This window comes from Camelus bactrianus, chromosome 3, assembly GCF_048773025.1.
Source record: "Camelus bactrianus isolate YW-2024 breed Bactrian camel chromosome 3, ASM4877302v1, whole genome shotgun sequence".
NCBI classification, from domain to species: Eukaryota; Metazoa; Chordata; class Mammalia; order Artiodactyla; family Camelidae; genus Camelus; species Camelus bactrianus.
The window spans coordinates 134317348-134337388 of NC_133541.1; positions in this window are offsets into that span (position 1 = coordinate 134317348).

A 20041-nucleotide genomic window follows, 5' to 3' on the forward strand; every position below is an offset into this window, starting at 1 on the left:
CACCTGGACTCACGAGTCTCCCAAGTGGCCTCAAAGCCACTCTACCCTACTTGAGACAAATGGGATTGTGTCACTCCCACGCTTTTAGGACTGTTTTCAAACCCACTGTTTTTAGAAGAATCTCCAAGTTCTTAACCTGATGAATGTCTTTGCCATCAAATTGTCAGCTCAGGGAGGGGAGGACACGCCCTCTCCCCTAGGACCTGCCCTCTGCCAGAGCATCAGCTTGGGAGGACCTGCTGAGCTACACCAGCCTGTATTCTAACCCTGGTCTTGAGTTCTTAGCAAACTGCTTCACTTATCCATACAAATCCAAGGTAGATTAGAAAGATTTTAGATGTTGAGCTAGACTATTGATTTGGGGATTTTGCACTAGCAACCTGCAAGTACATGTTCTAATGATTCTGTCTTCTTAAAACCACACCCAGATTTAAGTAGTATTTGTGGAATGTCCTCGGAGTAAAAGGGACTGTACTTTTACAGACTTTATGTTTTATAACATGAACAACCTGGACAGGGTCACAAATGGAACCGCCTCACAACTGACAGAAGACAGGTGACAGGCATATAGCAACAGGTCACAAAGATGGTAAGAGCAAATTTGTTTATCCAACCCCCCAAAAAATTTTTGAAAGAACTGAAAACTCTGAATTTTGAAAGTAAAATACTATCATATAAAGAAATAAAATAATCCTCTTCATCAGTGTTTCAAGATCTGACTCCAGAATTTTTAGCATGCCATATTGAATCCTAGCACAGAAAAATCAGATGGACTAGTGGTGAGTTAGTTCCAGGAAAACTGCAGTAATTCCTCCACTTGTAAAAGGACATAAACTCACCTGTCGAAGATGAATGTAAACCCCATTCTGGAGAAATTAGGAAGCTCCCAGGCTCTGCTTCTGGATGGCAAGGACACGGACAGCTTTGAAGCATGCTTCTAACTCAGGCACCAGCATTCTTACACTGCAGGGGGAAACGGAGGCCCTCAGTCAAGAACAGAGGTGTTCCTGTCATGTCTCGCAGGCCGTGCCTCAGGGGCCTCAGTGCCCTGCAGCAGCCCGGCCCCAGGCGAGGACCCGCAGCATGGCCCACCCAAGCAGCAGGTGCACTGGGCTTGAGAAAGCCCATCCCCGATGGGGGCAAGAGTGGCTGGTGGGTTTGAGTGAACATATAAATGCCCATAGAAATATGCCTGCATTCATTCAAGTGATACAAGCAACAGTAGCAGGCTATTTAACAAAATTTCAACTGTCAGTGGAAATTTACCATTCCTTTCTGCTTGTCCCCTGCACTCTGAGACAGGCTTAGGCTCTCTCACACCGGCAGCTCTGATGCAATAGTTGTGAAGTCGTTTTACTTTGCTGCAAGTGTCCTCGCTCCCGGTGTGGCTATGACTGTCGTCTCTTAACACAGTCAGATGTCTTACTGGATCTCTCCCTGCGTTCCTTGCTCCTGCTTCTCAGATCCTAAGATAAAGGGCAAGTGAAGACACATGACCAGAAAAGGCACCGTGGACTTGAACTAAGTCCTCAGTGATCCCCTAGGTGAGTGCTGCCCACCCCTTACCTTCGATTCTCAAGGTTCTGCCCAGGGTGACATCCAGACAGGAGAGCGTCCTGGGCCACTTAAAAGCTGTGTGACTTGGGCCCTGGGACAGGTGCAGGAGCTGGTTCCAGAGCCGTGCCCCTCCCCACCTCTGCTCCCCTCTCTCCCAAGGACCCACTGCCAAGCCCCCAGGTTCCCTGATATTCTGTCCTTCTCTTGTAATCTAATCAAAGCCCTTTTCCTCTTCCTTTATTCCCTAATTATCACCAGCTGAAGTGGTTTTTCAGTCACAGTATCTGAAAAAATTTCCGGCAGCTGTAAAAGAGGTCTCCAGAGGTCAATGCCCATATGCTGGTTCCTGAAGAGAGCCCCTGGTTATGGGGTCCCTCACCAACACCCATGGGGCATCAGACATGTTGCAGAGTCGACCACCCCCAACAAGAGTTTGCTGTGACCCCAATGCCCGCACAGCATCCCTGCTCTCATAAATGTATTTGGCCCACTTATCCGTTACTAAGAAGCAAAAGTAAAAAAATTGCTCATGTTTCTTACTAAAATTATTTATGAGGTGGAAAAAGAAATTGTAATAGAAAAGAATAAATTTGACTGCATGTTAGATCTGTTCCTTTGGCTTTAAACCTTTGCTGTTTTCTAGGCTCAGACTTGGTAGCTCTGTACCTTTTGTAAAAGAAAGTTGCCTTTAGCCTGAAATATCCAGGAGAGCCTATTCTCCGGGCTCTGATCTTTCACGATGTTAACTCTTCTGCACTTATGTTGAGATGGCAAGTCGCAAAATAGAGAATCAACTTTGATTATTTTTTGGAGGTTTTAGAGGGGCACCATGATTTGACCCACGTGGACAGCTGCAAGAACAAAGAATTCCAAGGAGAAACAATTCGTACCGCAAGAAGTTTGCAACAACCAACCACATCCCCGCCCCTTTTTAGTATAAAAGCGGACTGATTCCTGACTTGGGGGAGACGGTTCTCCAGCATGTCATTCTGCCATCTTCTGGGTCTGCCAGCTTTTCAAATAAAGTCACTATTCCTTGCTCCAACACCTCAATCTCCCAATTTATTGGCCTGTCATGCAGCAAGCAGTACGAGTTTCGACTTGCTAACAAGATGACTACATTGGAGATATTATGTCTCCACTCTTTCCTCGTTTCCAATATGTAACATGCACATCATTTATGATCTAGTGCAAATAATTCATCAAAGACTACCACAAAAAGAAACTACACTCACCTAGCTATCAACACTGAAGACACAACCTATCAATTTTATATGCTGTTTAACAACACAACTAAAAAACCTAACATAGGGAATTGATTCCACAGAAATAAAATTATTTCTACTCCTTCAAAACCTTTTTTTTTTCTATTTTATTTTGTTTTGCATATTGAAAAGAAAATAAAATACAAATCATTTTATTTCACGTATTTTGTTATAGCTACATAATTTAATTACTACAAAGAGATTTAAATTGCAATAAAAAATTGTTCATATATTGTACAAAGATATATACACAATCAGTGTGGATAAGGAAAGGAATGGACATTTACTAAAAATCCACTGCACATCCAGTTTTTTACAAGCATATCCTGGAATATAAGCTCTATGATCCAGGGGTCCCCCAACTGCATTCTCACTGCTGAGTCCCTTAGTAATCTTCTACCAAGGCACCAGCATAGAACCACGCGATCAGTATTTTCGGTATAAATGAGGGAATTAGCTCATTCAATTCTAAAACAAAAACCCTAAAGTAAATACTGAACTTATTTACAGATAAAGAAAATTGGGCACAAACAAGTACAGTTTCTTCCCCAAGTTCACAAAGCTAATAACTGGTAAAGGCAAGATTTGAACTCGTCTGTCTGATTCTAAAAACTAAGGTGGAAATCCCTTATGACTGGAGAGGGTCCAGCAGCACAGCCTATCACCCTATCTTTGTTCAGATCTAGCCTTAGACAGCTTGAGACAGCACCCCATTTCTATGGAACTTGAGGGCAAATGATAACAATAAGGATTTTATATCCAGTAGTTTCTTAGGTATCATTTATATAAACGGTCAGCAGGACAGCAGAAAAACTCTGGGAAATATGAGTGGGTTCAGACCTTTTTGCTGATTAGAAACTCAGTCTATCAGGACAGAGTGACCTTCCCATGAGAGGCCACACGGACCTAAACTAAAGGCAGCTGAGCAATGAAAACTAGCAAGACCCTGGAACTCAAGCAAGGAGGATCCCTGCCATATCCCGCCCTGTTGCCCCTTCATCCACGTGGACACGAAGACAGAAGACCTAGGTTTTTGTCCAAGTTACACTATCATGAATTCTCACCCATAAAAAGTTATGACTCTATGCTGTCCTAAGTCCTTTCCAACTCAAATATGTTGACACCAATATCTCAGCAGAATGTCTATGTCTCCACATCCTCTCTTCTATAATGAGAATAGTTCTATGGCCACAAAGCAGAAATCCAATTAAAAACACCATGCACTAAGCAAGGTGTAAATCTGCGTAAGAGACTTTGCTCTCAAGCTCAGTGAATGAAAACTCAGAAAAATTGGTCCTTCTCCCTCAGCAAATGGGAGGTAGGCTGATTGTGTGTGTGGGTGGGTGTGCGTGTGTGTGTGTGTAAATCAAATACAATGACGTCTGGGATCTGTACAGATTTTTTTTAAGTTACTGTCATTTCATGAGAATGAGACACCCTTTAAAGTAATTTGAATCTAGTGTTCTGAGAGAGTCTCAGGATCTTTTGGTGGAGGAGGGGAAAGGAAAGGAGGAAAGAAGTAAATGAAGCAAAGGAGTAAGAATACTGCAAGGGAAAGGCAAGACATTAATTTTGTTCCTACTTGCATCACAAACAAATTACGGACTGGCATTGCCCCGATGTCCTGTCGAGCACTGAGTTGCAGATGAAGAGGTGACAGCCCATTTCTCACTGAGCTTGTGACTGTACGTGGAATCTTATAGAAACAAATCATTTATCCTGGTCAAACACTCTAGCAGCAGGCCGTAATTCTCCTATTTTGAGAGACAAGAAAATAGGAGTTCAAAGAGGGTAGATAACTTGACAAAAGTCAGAGGACCAGTAAACAAGAGAGGATGAATTCAAACTCAGATCTGAATGCAGAGTCTGATCTTCCCACTCCCAGGACTGGAAAATCCTTAACACACAGACTCCCCAGCTTCCCTGCAGTGTTCCTGGCACCAAGCATTTCCCATGGCGATGGACTCCAGTTCTCACAGACACAGTGCTCTGTGCAGCCAATGAACTTGATCAGACCTTGATCATCTACCTGCCACGCCCACCAGGCTTCACCATAAAGGTAGGAAAGCTGGCTTTCAAGTGCATACAAAGCCACCCCTGGTCTAATGTGGGCTCTTCTGCGGCTTCTCCAGCCTAAATGCAGCCATAAAAGTGCTCAGAGTTTGTACATGAGCCACACTACCTCTCTCCATCTGTCTCCACACCTATAATTCTTAGCTATGACCATTTTGATAATATTGGAAACAAATTTTTAAAAACACAAAAGAAAGGATCCTCGAACAATTACTTAATACTTACAATTTTAAATGATTTGTTACAAAGTGAGTATTTACAAACCGAATCTGCCTTCCTAGGTGTCAGTTTAAACAGTTAAAAAATATAATAGCAAAAAATTCTCCCTTACAAAATTAACAAAAACATCAACAATAATCTGGAATAAACTCACAATTAATGCCCATGTTGTACATGGAGAAAACTACAGGACTGTACTGAGGGGTAAATAAGAGGTGTGATTGTAGAGACATCAACATATTGCATGGAGGAAAACAGTTTTATAAATATGGAAGTTCTCCTAAAAATAATTCAAAACTTAATAAAAATCCCATGAATACTCTTATCTGATTTTTTTTTAACTTGAACAATATATTTTAGAATTCTTCAGGAATAATAAAGTCATAATAATAGCCAAGAAAGTTTGGGATGGAAGAAAAGAACAAAAAAAAAAATCGCACTGTCAGATAATAATTAATTTTTACAATATGTAAGATATAACGCTGGAGTAAGGAAGTAAGATTGACAGAAATAAAGCATGAGCTCAAAAAGAGACTCTAGTGTACATAAGTATTTTATACATGTGGGATTTCAAATCAAAGAGCAAAGTATGAATTCAATAATTGTCCTGGGACAATCAGAGAATCACCTGGAAAGAACAAATTCTATTCCTGTCATAATGACCACAAAAATAATTACAGATAGTGATGTAAATATTAAAATACTAATAACAGCAAATACAACTCTTTGCTCACATTAATTCAACTTCTCCTCACTATAACAAGTACTATTATCATCTCCATCTTAGACATTAAATAAACCTACATAAGAGATTTATACCATTATAAGAAACTATTTCTAAGAATAAAAACAAAGATAAAACACAAAAGGAAGACATTTACTATCTTAAGAATATTTTGAGCCACAACAAAAATAAACCTACTGAACAAAATGAAACGAAAGAAATGACAAGGAAAAACTCTGTGATAGATGTTGATGAAGACAAGGGATTAATGTTCATAACATACAAAGAGCTGTCACAAAGCAAAAAGAAGCTTCCTCACTTAAATTTGTGCAAAGGACAAAATGGATCATTCACTTTTCAAAAGTCAGATGGCTAATCAGTGAAAAATGCTCAATACCTCACTGGTCATCAAATGCAAACTAAAACAATGAAAAAGCACTTTTGCTCATCTTATTGGTAAATATTTTTAAAAGATATTGTAGCTAGTGTCCATCTGTGGGAGAAAAAACTGTGAGCGACCTTTTTGGAGGATGACATGTCAATGGATATGTAAACTCTGAAAAACGTGTGTACACACTGATACGACCCCACTTCTAGGAATCGTTTCGTTTAGAAAAAAAATCAGTTCAAATAGATATACTGTTTACACTGGTGGGAAGAAAACCTGAAGTGAAATCATATCCAGCGATAGAGAATTGGTTACGTAAGTAATTCTACATTTCTCATTCCACACTGGAGAAGGAATTTCTAGTCACTTGAAAGTAGCCTGTGATGAAAGTAAATGTCACATCCAGGGACTAAATTTCCAGAAGACTTAACTAAAGGCATGCTCATACAAGATCACAGGAATGTCTGTTAAAGAAAGATGCCAGTCTAACATCCTTTCTGACAGTGGAAAATGGAGAAAAGTTGTGTCCACCATCAAGACAATAATGCGGTAAATCACGGTGAGCTGTGGGCACTGAGGGGGCCAGCGTTTCCCCGTGGCCCAGGGCCTTGTCCACAGTACTCTCCCACCAAAGGTGTCCTTGCACAAGAGACCACACCTGCACATCAGGAGACCCCTCCACTCTATCTGAAAGGACCGGGTGAGTCTGGAGTGGGAGGACGTCTATGATATACCCCTGAGTGAATAAAGCGAGCTGCAGAAAACATATAGTATGGCCTTATTTTTCAAAAAAGAATATGTACACACATATACATAGATTTCTCGTATGTATGTATGTATGTATGTATGGGTATATATATATGTCATAGGCATAAAGGTCATGAAATATATACACCATATTGGCAACAGCTTTTACACTCAGGAAATAAGGGGAAGGGAGGTAGGGGCCTTCCTGTACCACCACAGTTCTCTTTTCAGTATTTCAGTTAAGTACACTTGGAATTTAAAAGTTTATTTAAGCCCGAAGTAAAATGGACGATGCCTCCACAAGACATAATGATATACTGGTCATTAAAAATCATGCCAGGGGAGATAGAATATTGTAGAAAAACATGTAATAAGCCGAATGGAAAATGGAGATCTCCACACAGTAAACAGGCACAGAGTGCTCACTGGTTTTTATGACAGAGCTGATACACACTGATGAAAAGAACAGAAAGTAGATGTTAAAGTGTTAATTATTATTTCTGACTAGTGGGACCTGGATAGCCGTTTTTGTCCCTTTTTTCAGACTTATTGCATTAAATATACATTATTTTTCATCTGAAAAAAGCATTTTTAGATGTGTAGTACCACACATTGGAGAATAATACACGAGTACTTACAGAAACAAATAACTAGGAGACACTGCAGCAGCACCACACAATGTAGAACGGGCGATCCTGATTAAAACCACGCAGTTACATAAGGACCCACAAAGTGAGAGCACCTGCTGTAACAGGGCGTGGCCCCCTTCTATTTGTCACCTGTGTCTTCAGGGCTGAGGCAGTTCTGAGCATGGCCAGTGTCAGTGTTGGTGTCTGGATGGATGCCACTGGATATGAGGGCACCTGCAAGCCGAGAGGAATAACAGAAATCATCCTCTGCCTTTTCTGTCTTGTTTCTTTGTTACTTTAAAAGAGAGGCATAAATAAGATAAACTGTGTATCTTCCCTACTGAAATTTCAGTAATGAAACCGTTTTCAAAGTGTTCACAACTTATATTCTGCCTATAACAGACTTTTCATCAAAGCTTCATATTTATTAAATGTTAATTAACACAGTTAATTAACTCCCTGTTGAAACATTCTACTATAGAACATGAAATGCACTATGTGAAAGGACCACTCCTGCAGTGACTAGCTTGGCTGTCTTGACGGCAGTGCAGTCAGCCCCCAACATCCCGTGGCTCTGAGCTCCTGATGCTGCTAAGAGAGCACGCTGCCGCCTCAGATGGAGAGAAAGTGTGAAAGCATTTCCTGAAATCTACAGCACTGACAAAACATAACTGACAAATCCCAGGCTCCTTTGAAGCTGTCATTTTCGGTTTCTGGCCAACCCCAGTCAATGAGCAGAACCACCTCATTCCCGAGCAATGGCACTACTTGGTAAGGAGTTCTGGAGAAATTTCCAGGTATAGAATGTAACCAACTATACGTAGAACTCTGACAAAAGAAACAATGCAATACCCTGATTTTGGAAGACACTCAAAATATTCTCCTAAGCCTTTGTAACTGGAAAGGTTGGGCTTCTCCTGAGCCACTTATTTATTTCACAGCCAGTGAGCATCTCCCACAAACCCTGTTAACCTGTGTCTGCTGGGAGCCTCAGGCACACTCTTGCTGTAGATCTTATAAGTCACAGGGCAGAGGTGTGTGTCTCACGGCTGCAACCCTCACACAGGCTCGCCTCCTAGCCTCACAGTTTGAACTTGGCCCCATTTTCTAACCTGTTTATTTGGTATCTGTTCTTCTGTAAGCTGCCTGAAATGCTTTTTGAAACAAGTCAGAAGAATGAGTGGGTAGATAAATGGACAGATGGGCAGGTGAGAGATGGGCAGACCGAAAGAGAGACTCCAAGGAAAGGGGAACAAATAAAATTTCCTGTGCAAAACCCTCTTGTAGTCAGGGAAGAAAACCACCACGGAGAAGAGTGAAGAGGCAGGTAGGTTAGGACTTTTTCCTGGATTCCATGAAAAGTCACACCAAGAGATGAGAGAGTATAACTATAAATAATAAAAGGAAAAAACACACATGCTTGAAAAATATATCTACAATATGTACTTTCTAAAGAATAGATTCAAATCAGCAGGGCCCAATACCACAATCCTTGGGTATTTACAGAAATGAGAATCCCATCTCCAAACCACAAGGCATCCCTTTGGAGCACTGAGAGTCTACACGGGGCAGTCATAAAGCCATCACCGCAAAATTTATGCTATCCTGCACTTACGAGGAATGAGCAGTTGTGCACGCGTGACAGTTACACCCCACAGCACCTCTAAGGGGGAGGGAAGCCTAGCGAGCCCCATCTCTGCAGGACAGAAAACCAGTCCTGGAGAGCCTAAGCCAACCTACCAGTTCTCCATCTCACAGGACTGGTCACTCCAGAGCAGGACTCGAACTCGGACACACGTCTGTAAGCACGATATTATCATGCTTTGTGTGATTTTTGTGTGTATAATACATTTGTTTCTGGCATGAAAGGATATTTAATAAATAATTGATTGTCTTGTCTATCTCATTATCTCACAATCAATCTTTATACTGTTGAATTGTACTCTTTTCCTCTGGAGAACAGAACGGAAAGAGCGGGGGTCAGAATGAGGTGGAGCTCCATTCTTTATCTGGTATCTCATCTCATCCAAGTCCCCAACCAGGGAGAAGGAGCCAATGTTCTCTTCATCTTTTAAAGAGAGGGCTCCACTGATGATGACTTACTCAACCCAAAAACCAAGGCTGGGGGAAGGGCACATGTAGCAACCAGAGCATTATCAGATGTAGGAAAGTGAAAAGAGCTCACGGGAGGGCTCAGGGGGTCAGCCTGATTTAATTTCAATCGATAAAAAATACCACACTGTAAAAATACTAGCATGCAATATATTTGTTCTTTCTTGATAAGTTTCCAAAGCCCACATGTAACATTATCGTGAACCAGTGAAAGGAAGAGTCTACAGATAGGGAAAATCAATGCCACAGGCAGGCTGAAACCCAGGCTGGAGTTTAGGAAGAGAAAGGGCCTCGTTAAGAATTGGGGAAAGGCTGGAGGAAAAAATCACAAGGACTCTCAAGCATCATCCTACAATCATATAATCATTCATTCAAGAGAGAGTTACTGAGATCCTATTTTGTGCAATGTTGTACACAAGGCAAAGCAAGAGCGCAGCGACCATGTTGGCAGCAACGGGAGGGGCTAAAATACACTTCTGATCCCGGTACCTTGCACACTTGTCCTCAGTATAAAGGCAAAGAAAAAAAGTAAAATAATATTCTGTAAACTCAAAGCATTGCTGAAAAAAAATTAAAGAAGACCTAAATACATGGACAGACACGCCACGTACATTCCTGGATCAGAAGACAGTGCTCTTGGAATGGCAGTGTTCCCCAGAGTGATCCGTATATTCTACGTGGTCTCAATCACAATCCCAGCGGGCTCCTCTGCAAAAACTGATTAGCTGCTGTTATAATTCATATGAGAATTCGAGGGTCTCAGTAACCAAAACGATCTTGAAAAAGAAGAACAAAATTAGAGGACTTGTAATTCTCAATTTGAAATTTTACAACTGTATTTCTAGGTGAGATTAGAGGCCATTTTTAAGTTATTACTGTGTTTATCCTTATTTTCTAAATTCTCTAGAATGAATATAATTGTTATAATAAGGAAAATAAAAAGTAAGTTTTCTTTAAAACATGCACACCGATTCATTCATTGGAAAAAAAGTATTTTAACTATAAAGAGGTAAACAAATATCTAGTGAAAAAGGACTACTTAAAAACAAGAGTGCATTTACATTTTTAAGAAATTGAAAACTGAAAAGCACAAACACATCAAGTTTCTATGGAGACAAATACAACATATTAACACTTATTTTCAAAAATCCTAATTGAACAATGAAAACTCAAGAAATGGAAAATCGCGATTGACAGCCAAATGCCAACACATGGAGAGCAAAGGCCTAGAAATCACAGTTCCTTTAACTCTGCTACTACCTCAGTAGGGGAGGAAATTCCTCACTGAGGAGACAGTGGAATCCCATGCATAAGACAGGATACACAGTACAAACTGCGCTAGAATTGGGGGTGACTTTCTTAGAAGAATTCTAAAGTTAGAACATTGCTGAAAAACTATAAATACACTGACAGACAGATTAAAACACACAGTCATATATATTATATAGAAACATATGAAGTCTGCTCCCATGTTACATAGAAATATAAACATATTTGTTCATTTATGGGCACTGATTACTTTTTCCCAGGTAGAATATTTCAACTAATACAAATAATCAATAATACACCCCTCTTGTCAAATCTAGTTGATAAGTTACTCTGCTATGTAATCATAATATGCCTAAGATAGATCTAAAATAAGTGAAAAAGATCTTTGTATGGTTTCTTGAACTCTTCTCAACATTCCAAACTTAATTTTAAAATAGATCTGAGCAGTATTTCTATATTATCTTTTCCCTCGTGAAATGACCAATACAGTATGTTGTCAAAATTCTGTCCTTACAATGATTCACGAACACCGTATCCTCACAAAACTGCTGGACAGCAAGTCACTATCCAGACACTGTGACCAAACAAACGAAACACAAGGAAGACAGCGACCCTATTCTGGAGGGCTTACCGTCTGCGTCAACACCGGGGTTTTTATTTGATTGGTTTGATTGGGTAGCAAAATAAAATCAATCAATTATTTTCTTCTCTGAGCATTCTGTAAGTCATGACTCTTTTCAGTGTCATGAGCAGGAAAGACTTAAGCATGACTTGATTAGGTCAAATAGCAACAATCATCACCGGAGAGTGTGTAATAAAGAAGTTAACTGATAGCAATTCTTCTGCCTTCATGAGACCTAAAATAAACCTACACTGATATCCGAAAGGAAAATGAGGAGATGAGGTTCCCAATGAGAAAACAAACAAACAAGAAACCAAAACAGGAAAGACTTTTTCATTAACGATTCCAGGCAGTAGTGGAGCATGGTGGTGAAGAGCACAGATGCTTGGGGACAATCATGAGGCTCTGAACTCCCACAGCACGGGGTAGCTTTGACACTCATAAGTCAGTGAAACTTTCTGCATCTCAGCCTCCTATCCATAGACTGGGGATAACAACAGCACCCGTCTCCTAGGACGGTCCTAAAAATTAAGATATTTTATATGTAAATTTTAAATAAAATACCTCAGATTTTAAATATTGCCCCAAAAGCACAAGGAAAAAAGAAAACAGAGATAAATTTGAGTTCATCAAATTTAAAACTTTGCTTCAAAGGACACCATCCAGAAAGTGAAAAAAACAACACTCAGGAGAAAATATTTTCAAATAATTTATCTGATTAGTAATTTGTATCTCCAAATAAAAAAGAGCTCCTACAATTCAACAAAAAAGACAACTAAATTAAAAAATGAATAAAGGATCCGAAACGGTATTTTTCAAGGAAAATATACAAATGGCCAATAAGCACAATGAAATGATGTTCAAAATCATTAGCTGTAAGGGAAATCATGTCAAAACTACTAGGAGAAACCGCTTCACACTCACTACATTAGGTTATAATTAAAAAAAGAATAACAAGAACTAATGAGGACACACAGGAATCAGAGATAGCAGCCCTTGCTGGTGAGATGTAACGCTGCGTGGCTACTTTGGAAAACAGCCTGGCAGGACCTCAGAGAGTTGAACAGTTGGTTTCTGAATGACCCAGCAATTCTGCTCTGTGGGCACACACGTAAGAGAACTGAAAACAAATGTCCACATAAAAACTCCTACAGGAATGTTCACGGTGACATTATTCATCACAGCCAAAAAGAAGAAACAAACAAAATGCCTATCACCTGATGAATGGGTAAACAGAGGGGCCCAGCCATACAGTGGAATATTATTCAGCAATAGCAAAGCATGGAGTACTGACCCAGGCAACAACATGGACAAACATTGAAAACGTTACTCAGTGTGAAAGAAGTCAGTCACAATAGACGGTTCCATTTACATGAATTGACTCGATTTACATGAAATGTCCAGCACAGGCAAATCCACAGAGAGAGAAGAGTGGCTCCCTGGGGCTGGGGGACGATGGGGAAGATGGGAATGAGTGCTTATGCATATGGGGTTTCCTGTTAGGAAGATGAAAATATTCTAAGATTGACTGGGATGCACAATTCTTGGCATAGAGTAAAAACCGGTGTAAATATTAATGGGTGAATTGTATTAAAACTGTTAAGAACAAAAGCACCTCGGGCCAGTACCTTCCCACAGTAGATGCAAATTGCTAACTTTTATTACAGGAAGAAGAAACTGCCCTCAGCATGAAAGCAGGAGATCAGCAAATGTGAGTTAACCGAAATTGGACAAGAGCAGTTCACTTGAAACAGTTGCTGAGTGTATACGAAATATTCAGAATGAAGAAAATCAGTTTGACATCAAGATGAAGCATTCTGCTTCAAATGCAGATCAAGGATTCGGCAAGCCCACCTGCTAGAAATAACCAGAGAAGAAACCTGGTTCTTAAAACAAGCACCACATCCAACAAGGAAATGGTGGTGAGGAAAGCAGTCAGCCAAAAAACTGGAACAGTTTGCTGCAAATAATTTCTCCACTGAAATTTCAAAATTAAATGAAAGTGATGCAATGCTGCGCTGCCCTCACGTGAATGGGCTTCCTCCGGTGCTCGACAGTTCTGTAACCCCGAATGAGAGACTCAGGAGAATCAGCATGGCTCCTGGGAGTCCCCAGGTGACTGCCCACCAGCACGCTGACCACCATCACATCTGCCAGGGTTGAATTGCAGAGAAGAGACCAACTTCTGAAAGGCACAGGAAATTTTGGCAAGGGAAAAAATGGCTGCAGTCAGTCCTGGGACAGAGGCCCTGACAGCAGAGTCCAGAAGGCTGCAGGTGAACTGGAGTGGCCCTGGGGAAGGAAGGGACCACAAGGGAGCAGATCTCAATTCTCTTCTCTCTCTCCCTTCGGTAGGAGAGATAAAGCCTGCATCATTCTCACCTGGAACTGTGGGTTATGGCTGGCAGAAGTCGTACCGACACGGAATGATTATTCAAGTCTCTGTGGGAAAAGTCCAGAAAAAGAGAAGGAGTAGGGAGCCAACTCCACGAGCCTCTCAAATGCTCCTATATTTACTGTGTATAACGAAAGGAAAAAGTCATTAACAGTTGTGTGATAGTAAGTAGGAACTTGAGGAAAGACGGGAGGAGACAGAGATTGTAGAATCCACAAAGAGTACAAAGGCTTAGTGTATCTTTAGGGAAGTCATGGGGTGAGGGGAATAAGATACATTCTTTAGATATGTGAATTACAAAGCAGACCACGAGACCAGCCAGGTCCTTGTTTTGGGGATAATAGAATATCTAAAAGCACACAAGCCCAGCTTTTATAGCTGAGGGCCTGGGTCCTTGCTTTGAAATGAGCAGAGTGCTATCTAAAGCATCAACTATGCAAGCAAAGCATTGTCTCTGCTTTTTAAGGCAAGGAGACAGGAGTGAGGATGCACAGGCTCCTGCTTGCAAAGCAGTTACTAAGCACACATTTTTCTTCTGAACATTGACAGGCGGCTGGGGTCTGTTACAATTTGTTAACCTAATCTTGGGCTCCCACATGTAACCATTATGGAACCATTATGGAGGACACCCTAGGATAACAAATCCTAGCCCTGGGTTTTTTCCTGCCACCTTCAGACACTCTAGCAGGATCTAGACACATCCCTGACTAACGATCCCACAGAACCACCCAGACCCTTAACTCCTGGTGCTTGAAACTTAATTTTAGCTCTACACAACTTAACAAAGAAAAGTTTCAGAAATAGAAGATATTACATTCTTTTATATCTCATCATATGAACTAATTTTTCTGATTGCTCTAAGCTGCTTCTAATTGGCAAAGCACCTAATTCTGCAGGTGAATTCAGTACTTTCCATTGGGCATAACTTGCCAGTTTGAGCTCGCTGAATTCTATTGGTCAAATACTGATACACTTAATTGATTTCATTGTTCATCAGTTTCAGCCGGGACGAGAGGGAGTGTCACTCTGTTCCTCAGCCCACACTCAACTCTTTTCTCATCAGCAACTCAGGCCTCCTGAAAATAAAACAAAGAATTTGTTTTCCTTCTACGCTTTCCACAAACCCAACAGGAAACATCAGCCTGGAGAAAGAATTCAACAAAAATCTTCAAACAAAAATCTATAAAACCTGAAGCAACTCCATCTCCGAATCATGATACACAATGACATGAAAGTAAGTGTGTCAAGCACAAAGCATGCGTGAGCCTGACCACCTCATTTCTATTCTTCAAAGGAAGGAAGGTTTTCATATTTTTTATTATCACTCTTTCTCATTGCTTCTGATTAAGCCAAAAATTAGTTTATGAAATAATTAAGCACTACAATAACAGATTTTTGTTGTATCAATTATAGAAGGCATTCAGAGGGGATAGGAAAACCCACCTTTGTAAAAAATGTAAAATTTCTTCCCCTGTTAAAAACACGTATACAAAATGCAACAGAGAATTCAAATTCTTGCGGAGAGGAGCAAAAGCCACAGAATCAAAGCAAAGTCATTACTATGAGTCAATTCAAAATTCACTAGACAAGCATGCTCAAAGCATTCAAAGAATTTTAAAGGCACACTACAAACCATTCGCTTAATGATCTGCAGGCTAGAGGAAGAATTTCCCTCTTTAACAGACAACAGAAATCAAAAGGGTGCCCCTCCAAACAAAGACGAAAGATCAATCAGGTTTTTAACAGTTCTGATAAATCAGCATGTTCTAAAGAACAAAATTCAGAAATTTTAAACATTCATTCAAACCACAATGAAACAAGCACTTAAAAAAAAAGAAAAAAACCCCAAAGAAACTAAGCACATTGATCATGCACTTGGATCAATGAGAACGTCTTTTACCCTTCGAAGAAAGAACAGGCTATAGCGTTTTACTTGAAAATTAACACTAATTTAAAGATAACTCCTAAAACGGATTTCATCATTCATGTTGCCTTGAAAACTCTGAGGCACTTGTATCTGATCAGAAAAGCAATTCTGAGTAATAGTATGTTACAATTCAGCGCCAGTTTGCTTTAGAAGAAAAAAGAAAAGCTACTGTTCCTCAAATCCTGCACAGAGTGTGAAGTGCCTCCCGGCCTCTTTCTCCTCCCGTTTTCTAAGCTCATGCTCCCCAACCCTTCTGAAACAAGTATGACAACCTCTTATTTCCAATATGCCAAATAACAAAAGAATATCAATTTATTTGTGTAAATATATGCCTACATCTTGAACTGGAGGAGGAAGGTATCAGAGGGCTACATGGAACTTATTTCTACCTTCCTGAAATCACACACAAACACGTTCACACAGACACAAACACATACACACTGAATTACTGAGCACTTCACAAGCTTAGGAATTCCAACTTCTAGAAGATAACTTTGCAGTTAGTTTAAAATACAAAACTGTCAAGTTTTGAAAGACTTGATCATCTGCTAAATCATCCAAATATCAACGAGACCCAATTTGCCTTCTCTGTAGAATGTAATTTCCCATGATGTCAAAGCAGACCATAAGAAGTACTGGATCCAAGACTCGTGTTTATCACTAGCTATTATCGTTTTTAAACAAGTAAACAGTTTCAGAAATGTATGTCCCAACATTTACTCTTATTGAAATAGCATATGTATTCAATTGTCTATACAGAAAATAGGTCCCATGATGGTGTTTAAGAGCTATTTTGTGTATTGCAATATTTATTTTTAAGTGAAGACAAGGAGGGTGGGTATTACTCAGTTGTAGAGCACTTGCTTCCCATGCACAATGTGCTGGCTTCAATCCCCAGTAATCCCCCCCCAAAAAAGTGCTTATTTAAAAATAAGAAAAAAGTTATAAAAAAATGCAGACTAAAAACCACTGCAATGTAGAAGCCAGAACTATAAAAAAACATGTGTTTCTATCAAATACTGACTATATGTCAAACACAGGGACAACGACAAATCACCCCTGACAACCATCACGTGTGGTTCTCAGCAACCCTTCTAAGTAGACACGGATGAGAAGCCCAGCACTGCGGATGAGGAGACGGAGCTTGGAGGAGCCGGGGACGCTGACCGTCCTGCTCCCCGTGACACCACGTCAGCCCAGGACAAGTGCTGACAGAGCTGCAGTGAGGGGACATGCAGCTGCGTGGAAACTTCGGGAGCTGGGAGTCCCAGAAAACACGAAAAATTGTTCAGTGAAAAACCAGCTCAAATATATTACACTGTGTCACATTCTTTAAACAGGGAACATGACTGAGACCTTTTTGATGCCTCCGTGTCCTTTATGCCATCATCAGTTATTTGCCCTCACAGCATGACCAGTGATGATCTGGACCCCTTATGAAGTGCACTCAGATTGCAGAGCTTTTAAAGCTGTTTTATGAAGTTTGTAAGACTCTGTCTATGCCTCACACAGGCGGTCATCCATCACTTCTCACCGGTGTGGACGTACCACCTGAAATCACTCCTTTCTGCTTTTTAAAATCCCTTCATCTAATCCAGACTTTTCAACAGCAAAGAATCAGCTCAACCACAGACAGTGAACAGCTTTTCACCAAATGGACTCGAACAGCACATCGGACTACCTGGAAGCCCTTTTCTTTTATTAAACCCACTTCCGGGTACTTCATCATTTTCTGATTGGTGGACTTGGCTGCTGACTGGCCTACTCAGAGAGCTCCCAGCCTCACATCCGGGGATGGGAGAGGGCCCTGCTCTTGGGAGAAATCAGTGAGGAAGGTGGACATCCTCCAGTCAGGACTGCACGTGTAGAAGTGCCACAACGTGCTCAGAAATTATACCATCAGCACACCTGGGCTCCTATTGACTGGTTTCACATTAACCAAACTCACGAGACACTGATGCAAGAAAACCAGAAACTTAACTTATTAATGTAACAGAATATGTGAAACTATGAACCAGACTGAAATATCATAGTTCAACCATGAGTACAGTTTCTCCTCCATGGCCTAATCCCGGGCAGGCAGTAACATGGCAACCATGGAAAGAAGCAGAGCAGGAAGGGTTTCTAGATTAACTCAATGGACTAAATTTTTGTTATACCAACAGATCTACTGCCTGGAAAACAATTAACGCTAATCACGGTGCACTCTTCGTGGACAGTGGCTGAGACACGACTGTGAGCACCTGTGTAACTCTCCTTTCCCTGTCCTTATTGGGCAAACTGTTGCACAGAGGTACAGAGATCCAGGGATGCAGATACCTCTAAACACCCAAAGCCCATCCCTGGGAGACTCAAAACCAGACAGCCAGGGTTTAAATACCAGCTCTGCCACTTACTAGCTCTGTGACCTTGGCCAACTTACCCTCTGTGTGCCTCAGATTCCACACTGTAAAACTGGGATAAAAATCAAACATTCCTTACTCGATTGTTGAGAAGATTGAAGGATTCATTTCTGTAAAACTCTCAGAAAAGAATGTAGCACATTATTGGTGCTCAACAAATGTCAACTTAATATTAAATGATTTACAAGTCTCTTTCTAATCATCTTCTGTGTTTCCTGGCTAGACTAAATCCCAAAGAAAATCCTTATTTCTCCTTTTATAAACTCTTGGGGAGCACCCTTCTTTTCCATACCACCACCTGTTTAAACTGAGGAGGGGATGCCTCCTCCCCACTCCTCTTGGCCACGGAGAGTGCTTCTCCACACCACAGACCCATGGCCCACAGCTAGCCTTTATCACACTAACAGAGTGAGGTGTGAGTCCGGAGAGACAAGCAGGGTATGTGAAACCGTTCCTTTCCTTCCAGTGCTGGCCACACTTGGGAAGCACCCGGGATGCTCAGCTCCATGGCAGGACAGCCCTGTGCATGATGGGGCAGGTCCTCTCAAGGGAAGGCTCGCTGTGGCCCAGAGTTACCTGGGACAGGGTGAGTCTCTACTTCTGGGACACAGTATAATGACACGCATTTTCCCACAGCCCTGAAGTTCATGGAGAACGTGGCTTCATCAGTAAAAATGAAGACATATATCGCCTGCTTACTCTTTTCTGTCATCTCTCAGTTGGCTGCTGGAGACAACATGTGTATAAGTATTGGATCCCATTAAGCCCCAACATATTTGAAGTAACAAAAAATTCTGTGGCTTAACGTTGGTTCAGGGCGACTGTGTAACAGTTCTGACTTTGCTGATGCTAAATTATGAGTATAGGAACTATCGAACCTCCTCAAATATCTTTCATCATAAAACCAGCTTTCCTTATTTTCCTATTTCTTTGTAATTACCAAAGACTATCAAATGATGGCTTCTCACAAAACAGTAGCTAAAGTTTATGAGCCCTCTTGACATACCCACTGTGGTAAACACTTTACATAATTTCTAATTCTCACAATTCTACAAAGCAGATATGAGCATCCCCATCTCACAGACGAGGGAAAACTCAGAACGAACTGACATAGGCTCACGTGGCTCAGTGGCAGCGTGTGCACGCAAAACCAAGTCAAAAAACTACACCCCTTCCTATATGTACCAAATCTCCTACCACTAATTAACACACAGCGGCGGGGTCAATACTCAGGGAACCCAGTACACTTTTCAGCTTTAAGGTGCTCCAGAGGCCGCTTCTAGCTGTTTTATAAATTCCCGTCTCACTGGTTTCTAGCACTGGAAGAAAAGTCCGATTTTGCCATTGTTTGCACAGCAAGTCTGAGATGTTCACAGCGAGATGACAGAATAAAACTAAGTTATAAGCAGAACAATTTTTACAGGTAGACAGACATAATGTAGACTGTGCTATTCTGAAGCATTAAGCAAAGAAATCAAAATAAAATAACGTTGTTTAAGCTTTCTTTAACAAATAGGAAAATTAAGAAGGTAAGAAAGGGCAACAGCGCCACCTATGGCTAAAAAGACCTTCCAGGTTGCCGGGAAACATGCAACACAAAATTGCCTGTAGGATCAGAAACGAGAATCAGATAACTAAAGCTCCTGTAGCACATACTGCACTTTGTTTCAGGGTAAGGGAGGGGTATTCAATATTTAATCTGATATTGCTAA